The 10,000-nt window shown below is 43.7% G+C and overlaps 1 protein-coding gene and 1 long non-coding RNA gene across 3 annotated transcripts in view; one reads left to right on the top strand and one right to left on the bottom strand.

Moving 5' to 3' along the window:
• Positions 1 to 8,605, bottom strand: part of LOC134454558 (calpain-1 catalytic subunit-like) — a 36,063-nt gene extending 27,458 nt beyond the window's left edge. For both annotated transcript variants that reach the window (XM_063205630.1, XM_063205631.1), the window contains exon 1: positions 7,670 to 8,605. The gene's annotated coding sequence lies outside the window, so the exon portion shown is untranslated. The remainder of the gene's footprint in view (positions 1 to 7,669) is intronic.
• A 646-nt stretch (positions 8,606 to 9,251) lies between these two features.
• LOC134454552 (uncharacterized) lies at positions 9,252 to 9,878 on the top strand. Its single transcript, XR_010035849.1, has 2 exons — positions 9,252 to 9,603; positions 9,635 to 9,878. It is a non-coding gene; the product is annotated as an uncharacterized LOC134454552 (long non-coding RNA).
• The last annotated feature ends 122 nt before the right edge of the window (positions 9,879 to 10,000 follow it).

Here is a 10,000-nt window from a genome sequence, read left to right as displayed (position 1 = left end):
CGGCTGTCAAGGCATCATTCATACAGTATGTATGACTATAGTATGGACGTGCTCGCACACACAGAAGTTACACATAAGTGTACACACACACACGCGCACACACACACACACACACACACACACACACACACACACACACACACACACACACACACACACACACACACACACACACACACACACGTGTGTTGTACTGCCATTGTTTTACTTCATTTGTCTGTGTGTCACACAATGGAATGCTAAGTTATACCCTCACATGCACATACATACTGTACAGACAAAGACGAAAAAGAAAGAAAAAAAGAAAGAAGGAAAGAAAGAAAGAAAGAAAGAAAGAAAAAAAGAGAGAAAGAAAGAAAGAAAGAAAGAAAGAAAGAAAGAAAGACACACAAGCAGAGAGTAACAGTTAGTCCGCATGTGTCATGCCATGATGATGTATGAAGGGACAGCAATGCCAGGCATCTCCAAACCCAACATGAGTCACGTTGCAGAAATAGGTTACCGTGCATGTCCTCTATGTGGTCCAGAAACAGACCAGCCCTTCCCTCCCCTCTGATCTAGGGACAACTTCCTCCCGACTCCCCCCCCTGAAATAGGTAACAATTCAAGTACTTTCTCTGGTCCAGAAATGCCCCTCTGTCCGCCTGTCTGATCTAGGAACAGCTTCATACCGCCACCCTCTACTGAAATAAGTAACCATTCATGCTCTATCTCTATTTCTATCTCATGTTCTATCTCCAGAAATGCACCCCCCCCCTTTACCTCTGCTCTAGGGACAGCTTCCTCCTAACATCCCCCTGCTAAAATAGGAGTCTTTTCTTGGTCTGGTACCACCCGCCTCACTCTTTGATCTTGGACCAGATGCCCCACAGATTACACTGACTATGTTACTGAGCATTTTTGTTCCCTCTGGTCCAGAAAACTCATCCAACAACACAATGGCTCACTCACAGTGTCCAACCTTGTATTCTCTCTTTGTGATTGTGGCCTAGTGCTTCACTGACGCCCCATCTCTGTGGAGAAAACAATTAAGTTTCTCCACTCTCAGCCTAGGCAGAAGAACCTTTCGGAGGACTTTACCCCATTCAAAACCCCTATTGCAAATGAGAAAAGGACTTTTCCATTGTGCTTTTCAAAGATATTGACTATAAAAACCTCTAGGACAAGATGGTCCTTGCCAGAGGACCTCAATGACCTACGTAGGCTGGGAGTAGAGCTAGAAGAGATCAGAGAGGTACTGGGAAGCAAGGTCATGGGAGACCCTCCAGGTGGAGGCAGACATGCTAACCAGTCCAAACAGTCAGACTGCTAGCTCAGTCACCCAATGTATCTGCATGAGGCTTTGGGAAGGTTTACTAATGTTCTACTACCAAACTCTGCAAGTTGGCATCAGCTACACTCATTCACCCCCCACTAAAACGAACTCCCATCCAGGTCATGGCGCCAGTGTGATGGAGGGGTGCTGATGGAGGGGTGGAAACTTTTTTTTCCTGGGTCAGATTCCCACTATATTCGCTCTGGCTGCTGCTGATTCAGGACCAGTTCCTAATGCCCTGCACCCTGATCTCCATTAGCCTGCACCCCTGCACTCACACTGACCCAGGAGCAGTTTACAGTAAGGCCCTCATCTTCATTAGCCCTGCAACTCCTACACTCATACTGACACAGGAGCAGTTTCCAGTAAGGCCCTCATCTTCATTAGCCCTGCACCCCTGCACTCACACTGACCCAGGAGCAGTTTACAGTAAGGCCTCCATCTTCATTAGCCCTGCAACTCCTACACTCATACAGACACAGGAGCAGTTTCCAGTAAGGCCCACTCCTATTAGCGCTGCACCCCTACACTGACCCAGGAACAGTTTACAGTCTACAGTAATGCCTTCTCTCCCCGTTTAGGACAATACTACAGTAGTGTCCATTAACCCTGCAGCCCAACACTCCTACACTCAACCACAGCCATCTTACCGTCACCTCCATGCACCTACACTGAGCCAGGACCAGTTTCCAGTAAAGCCCTTCTCTCCATTAGCCTGCACTCCTACACTCCTACACTCCTGCATCCACCCCTGGACTGCATCCCCTCCACTGATCCAGGACCAGCTTCCAGTGATGCTCCTCTCTCCTCTATTAGGCCTGCACTCCTACACCACACACCTATGTGGCATGTTGTTTAGAATGACCATCTGCAGGTATGTGCCTTGCCATGCCATGTATGTGACTTTTCTTGTGTAGTCCAAATAATGATAGTGTAGTACAGCATAGCCTTGACTTATTTGTATTTTACCATTTTATTATTATTGTTAATGTTTTCTATTCTTCAACTATATGTTAAATGTTCAATGTTACATGTTACATGTTAAATTGTTATTTATTACTCTATCACATATTTTTACTGGTTATCACTGGTCAACCACTGTCACTCACCAATGTTAAATGCTCAGTATTATTTAGTACTTCATCACTTTACTGGTATTGGACCATCACTGTTACCTGTCCTGCCTTACACTTTGATGTCAGTCTGTAAATGTCAGTCCTGTGTATGTCTATGTTCTTTCATGGTATAGACTGAAAACATAATTCCAATGTCCTTGCATGACCTGTGCATATGAAGAAACTGACAATAAAAGCTGACTTGACTTGATTATATATTTTGCACACAAAAATGCGAAGATTTACAGCCACTCTCATAGCCCTGCACCCCATCAGCCCTACACTCCTACAGACTCCTCTCCATTAGCCCAGCACCCCTACAGTACAGTACGCTGACCTGGGACCAGTTTCCAGTAATAGGGAGGGAAAGTAATCTCATCGCCCCCTGCTGGCAACGTTCCAACCCCCTGCAACAAATGAATGTTTTTTTTCTTTGAAAAATTACATCTCGGCCCTGACGACGAAGTAGAAGTAGTGGCAGTCATATTATGGGCATGTTGGCCCGTTTCATCGAATCAGGTGGTAAAATGTTTGGTTTTTCACTGATCTGCCGTGATTTTAATATTCTTAAAAAAGCTAATACAGAACTACACTGACTGCCATGTGTGGCGTATTTACTCCATGTAATTAGCATAGCCAAATTAGCATAGCCAAACATGAGCCAGAGAGGTGGTTACTCGTCACCACAGAAGCCATCATATCTACTAGAGAATTTAAAACCATACCAAAATGATCGCGTGTATATATGTGTAATAAGAAGACAATGTGGAACTCATAGGATTACAAGAATGTGAAGATATGCGAAGAACTTGCATTCGTTCGCGTTCATTTGTTTCTCTGTGTTGTCAACGAGGCGCGAAGCACAGCATGCTGGGAGCTGTAGTCCGTTTCCGACCAGATTGGCACAATTTCTATTTTTCTTAAAAGGGCAAAAAATGACTTGAGATTTTCTCAGGTAGTAGTTCATGCTATTGTGTACGCTGAAAAATGTGTCTGGTGTTAGTTCCAAGTCATATCTTTTTAAAAACTTGTCTATGGGAGTTTCAATAGGATCACCCTGGTGTTTGGAACGTAACCGCTAGGATCGCTGTTTTCCACTTTCCCTCCCAATGCTCCTCTCCATTAGCCCAGCACCCCTACAGTACAGTACGCTGACCTGGGACCAGTTTCCAGTAATGCTCCTCTCTCCCCTGTGTGCTGTGCATTAGGACCAGGCCTCACATCCGGCCACTTCTACAATCACAGCACTCTGGCAACCACACACTCACTCAGCAGCTAGCTCTCTCTCTCTCTCTCTCTCTCTCTCTCTCTCTCTCTCTCTCACACACACACACACACACACACACACACACACAATTCAGTTATTCTCTCTCTCTCTCTCTCTCTCTCTCTCTCTCTCTCTCTCTCTCTCTCTCTCTCTCTCTCTCTCTCTCTCTCTCTTTCTCTCTCTCTCTCTCTCTCTCTCAAACACACACACACACACACACACACACACAATTCAGTTATTCTCTTTCTCTCTCTCTCTCTCTCTCTCTCTCTCTCTCTCTCTCTCTCTCTCTCTCTCTCTCTCTCTCTCTCTCTCTCTCTCTCATACACTCTCTCTCTCACACACACACACACACACACACACACACACACACACACACACACACACACACACACACACACACACACACACACACACATACACACACACACACACACAAGTCTCTCTCTCTCTCTCTCTCTCTCTCTCTCTCTCTCTCTCTCTCTCTCTCTCTCTCTCTCTCTCTCTCTCTCTCTCTCTCTCTCTCTCTCTCTCTCTCTCTCTCTCTCTCTCTCTCTCTCTCTCTCTCTCTCCAATTCAATTCAATTTAAATATGCTTTATTGGCATGCCTGTTCATGTCAGTGTTGCCAAAGCTTACAAATAACATCAAAATGGGTAACTGAACATTACGGTCAATAAAAAACACGCATGCGTGCGTTTAGAATATAAAACACACACATACACACATACACGCACACTCACTCAGACACACACGTTAAGAGCGCTGCACAAACACTCTCTCTCTCTCACTCACACACACACACACACACACACACACACACACACACACACACACACACACACACACACACACACACACACACACACACACACACACACACACACACCCTAAAACAATTCACTGTCTCTCTCTCTCTCTCTCTCTCTCTCTCTCTCTCTCTCTCTCTCTCTCTCTCTCTCTCTCTCTCTCTCTCTCCTCTCTCTCTCTCTCTCTCTCTCTCTCTCTCTCTCTCTCTCTCTCTCTCTGTCTCTCTGTCTCTCTCTCACTCTCTCCGTATGGCGTAGGCTAGATGCAAGCCAATATCCAGTGTATTTAGTAATAAGGGACCATTACCTTCACTCACTCCTGCACACCTGACTACCGCCCCCTAGTGACTTGGAATACTTTCCTATGCTTTTGAAGAAAATGGGTAGTCCACCATGCCGCCTTACGAGGTCAAAGTGCAGTAACTACGCCAGCATTGAAACTGAGAAAAATGCCTCCAAAGTCTTGGTATTAGGTTGGATTTGGATTAATCTGACATAGCAATGTCTAAAACAGGACATATCTAGACCATAAGGCTTTGTCACAAGATAAAGGAGATGTTATGAAGACCATTTTTAGTCTAAACTCAATATTGACAAAATATGTTGTTACTGCACTTTGCCTTTGCAATCACCTTATTCAACACCACTTCATCACAGCCATATTTGTGTACTGTATACACTAGTATACACTTGAAATCTTGATTAGCAGCCCTGTCTTTCATTTTTTGTTTGGTTCATCTTCTGGATGATATTAAGTGTATGCACAAATGAGGGTAATAGCTCACTAATTCCAGAAACTCATTTATGTATAATCTATTAGAAAGTAAGTCATCTAACACATGCATCTGCAGCTGGATTAGCCATTATCGTTTCCTTATACAGTAGGCTGCCTCGGGATAGCTGACACACACAGTCACATCACACTGTACATTACACTTGCCTGAAGAAATACTGTATCAAAAATGTGTTTTTTTTCAATTGTCTGCTATTACTCTAGTACATTGTTTTTGACATTAAAAACGGCCTACTCCAAAAAAAATAGGGTGCTGCATGTTAGTGCACGAGACTGCTTAATGCATAGCCTAATTGCTGCTAATTAATGCATAATAATAATCTTTAATATAATTAATCTTAATATGTGTTTTCATTTTTGAAAAAAACTTTTTTCCTGCTATAAGAGCAGTCACACCACAGGACACCATAAAATCAACCTAAGCATTGCGTGACAGAAACATTGAATATGAAGACATATTAAGAGGTTAATAGTCACCTTAAGCGTCCACCGCACTCTCCAATAACTGAGGTACTGACTGGTTAGGAGCCAGTCTTTAAGACCCTTGTAGTTGGCCCGTTCACAAACATTGACATACATGTCACCCCACAGGACGCAATTTGTGTTACCACATTGAACTTGTAGTTAATATTACTGTCTCGAGTTTTTTTCACATTCACATATCTTAATATAAAGTTAATATTTATGCAATCATGCCAAATGCTTCATACATTATTCAAAATGTTGTTGGTTAATTTATATATATATTATATTCCAGGTTTCATTAATATTACAGTCACACCGCAGGATATTTGACATATAAACCTTTACATAAATCTTAACAAAAATGTTTCTTCTCATCTAAGACCAATATGAAACATAATGTACCACATCTTCTTTATTGACATTTGTTTTTAAGAGGAAAAATAACAGTTTTGTAGGTTTTTAACCAATGTTACGAAAAAAACAAGGCGTCACGTCTCCCACCCAGGTACAGGGTATTGGTTACAGTCCCTGAAGCAATGTGGGGTCGTGCCTTGCTCAAGGGACACTTTCAGCATGGGTGGAGGTGTAGGCAGATCAAGCACATTATTATGATCACACATACTTTTATCATTACCATTGTTACTATTATTATTAAAATCATTATTAATTAGGCCTATCATTATTATTATTATTAGTAGTAGTAGTAGTAGTAGTAGTAGTAGTAGTAATAGGCTAGTAGTAGTAGTAGTAGAAGTAGTAGTAGTAGTATTACAGACAGACAACAATTTTAGTACAGGGCAAGGATGCTACATTAACCAGTGATGCCTTACAACTCCATGCATTCCTTTGGGAACAAATTTATAATTGTCAAACCCAAAAACCTCCAGAGCGCATTATTGTAGGCCTATTGATTGTTCAATGCTCGAGTCGGCATACCTCTCAACCACTTAGACTAACGTGACTCGTCCAAATCGATCTAAATGTATCTGCAGAAAAGCATCTGAACAGATCAGTGCATCAGTCAGTAAAATGCACCAGTCTGCACTTTAGCACAGAGATGAGAAAGACCGGAAGACCTTTGGTCGCATTCTTCACCGTGTGCAACAGAGACGGAAGTCTCTCTCCATGGTGACGTGATGGATACCTAACTATGCGTTGTGAGTGAGTGTGTCTGGACAAGCACAGCGCAATGTAAACACACCTGGGTATAACCGCCCTCTTGATAAGGTCATGTGATGCTTGGCGTGATAAGTTTAGAGAAAAGAAACACACACGACACGGGTTTGGCGTTGGCATATCCGTTACTCTCTGGGGTGGGTGCGCGTGGCTGGTGTTGGAGTAGGAAGCTGATGTGATGATGGTGATGCTGCGGGCATGTCACAAAGCGCATCAGCACAATACAGTGAATGCAGCCAAAGCTAAGCAAGAAACAAACCGCAATGGCAGCAGCAACAGCAGGGCAATATTACATTAGCAGGCCTACATGATGGAACAGCCTCATTGTCCATACTGCAGAACAGAACATTGCGGCGTTGTTTCATTGCAAAAAAGCCTACTTGAAATCTGACAGGTACTCAATGTACTTCTCTATCAATGCTACGGTAGAATCACACCAAGTTGATGACATCTGCGTTTTGCTATATCAGCCCCGTGAGAAAGAATGTTGACAGCATTATTATTGTCTCGTGCGCGTAAAAGTTCCACAGGGGCGTTCACGGGAAGAGGGGCGCTTCGCTTCTTTTAATCCCTTTATCACTCAGAATCCTCCCGTCTGTCTGCTTGCTTGCCTCCCTCCCTGACTGTCTGTCTTGTATTCCTGTGAACTCCTGAACAAATAACAGCCCCGAGTATGGCAGCGAAACCAACAAAACGTGTGTGTAATGTTGCCGTGGTTGTTTTTACTTACCAATGGTGGAACCACCGTAAAGCTGAGACGGCGAGGGACCCTCCGTCGGTGTAATTCGCCTGTCCAGGCCAGCCGTTATTGTTGTTAAGCGGTGGTAATGCTACTGTACATTGCTGGCCAGCTCATTGAAGACACCGACAACTCTCCAGGCGCACACAGCCAGGCCCTGCCCGCTAGTCATGGAGGCGGGACTTAGAGCTGTCAATTACTGGGAGTAAAGCAGTGCTCGCGCACTCTCAGCTGGTCTGCTCGCTCCCCAGTATTTAAAGAGACATGACACCCGAAAAGCTCACAGAGGATGAAGAATATTTGACAGTCTTCCGCTTGCTGTGCATCAATGGGTGGTGAAAATGATGTCTTTCTGTTGTGAAATAAAGCCACTTGCTGTCATCTTAGCTGGCAGCATCTTAGCTGGCAGCAGAATGTACCTTGGTGGTTCAAAATACAAAGTAGGCCTATACAGTAACTATCAACATGCAAACATTTGGTTTATTAATCCAAAATGTTCACTTATCCATCCCTAAAAAGTGAACTATGAGCAGAACAAAGCAATGTAACACACTACTGTAAGGAATGAAAGGAGTGAGCATTTTTGAAAACCGTTATCTCATGACTTCAAAGTTTGAGTGAAGGTTTTTTAATCAGTTCATTTCGGATGGAGGGAGACACACAGGGAAGTCTTTGACAGGCTGCACACCCAAAAAAAGATCAGAAAACAGACGGACACATTGTTTCAAATTGGAAACCGGACAGAGGGCGGAGGAGGTGGCGAAGGGAGAGAGAAGAAAAAGAAAAAGAAAGAGAGATAGTGTTAGTGCCAGTGCCATAGAGCATAGTTACTGTATACTTTGTATTTTGAACCACCAAGGTACATCATTGCTCAACAATGCTTCACTGTGGCACTCTGTTCCAACGTGCATTTCCTTCGACATACATCTCTCTCTCTCTCTCTCCCTCCCTCTCTCTATCTCTCCCTCCCCCTCTCTCTCTCTCTTGTTCTCTTTATCTCTTTCCCTCTCTATCTCCTCTCAACATTAGGAGATGTTGTTAACACCCACTCCCCTCTCTGCTGGCTCCATAACATTGGCACCAGCATGCTTTTAGGGTGACTTTGCTCTCTCTCTCTCTCTCTCTCTCTCTCTCTCTCTCTCTCTCTCTCTCTCTCTCTCTCTCTCTCTCTGTCCTTTTTCCTGTCTGATGCACCACGTTCTTCTCTCTCTACCCACCCAGCATAACAACCAGTACTTTCCACGTGGCTGTGCTTCAATAAGCGCGCGCGCGCACACACACACACACACACACACACACACACACACACACACACACACACACACACACACACACACACACACACACACACACACACACACACACACACACACACACACACACACACACACTCTAATAAGCACAGTTCAACAAGACTTCAAGACCCAGGGAGACCACATTCCACTCTACTTTATGTAAATCACACAACACACACACATAACTCCACACACACACATAAACACACACACACACACACGCACACACACATGCACACAATGACCCAATTATAGGCCGCCTCTCTCCCTGGGCCTGGGACATCTGATCCCTTTGTCCTCCCACAAATCACACAGCAGCCATTCTTTACGTACTATAAAGGTGTTAAGTTTTAATAGAGCATTTCAGACAACATTGCCCACACAAGAACAGAACAGAAGTGGTTTAAAATGACAAGGGGTGTCAAACTCATTTCGGCTCAGGGACCACATACAGTCAAAAATTAAAAAGGAAAAATAATCTGGTGCCACAAGGATGTCTATTTTCTGGTGCCACACGGATGTCTATTTTCTGTTATCAAGTAGGCCTACTGAAAGCATGAATTCTCAGATACCTGCAGCACCTTTGTCATGGGCTAGACATTTATATGTACTTTTTTTTGGACATTCATAGTTTTTTTTTTCTCTACAAGTCTGAGGCCAGGTTAAACTATCTAGCAGGCCGCATCCGGCCCCCTGGGCTTATGTTTGACACCCCTGGTTTAAAATGACAATGTTTTTTTCTTAGCTTGATTTTACCATCCCCTCATACTAATTTAATTCGTACGCAGGATCTGAAGCTGTAGTTCTGGGAGAGCATTGGTCTTGTTGCCACGGGCTAATCAGCGAACAGAGGAGGGAGGGGGGACAACAGAGTTGACCCTTGCTTTTCAATGCCATTAAACAAACGTTAATGACTGGATAAAATAGGACAATCTTTTCATTATTACATTACATTACATTTTATCCAAAACGACTCACAGTTATTTACAGGGTATTGGTTACCGTCCCTGGAGCAATGAGGGGTTAG

Source organism: Engraulis encrasicolus, chromosome 1 (genome assembly GCF_034702125.1).
Source record: "Engraulis encrasicolus isolate BLACKSEA-1 chromosome 1, IST_EnEncr_1.0, whole genome shotgun sequence".
Lineage (NCBI taxonomy): Eukaryota > Metazoa > Chordata > Actinopteri > Clupeiformes > Engraulidae > Engraulis > Engraulis encrasicolus.
The sequence above is the reverse complement of the archived record's forward strand: the minus strand, read 5'-3'. Positions and strand labels throughout refer to the sequence as shown.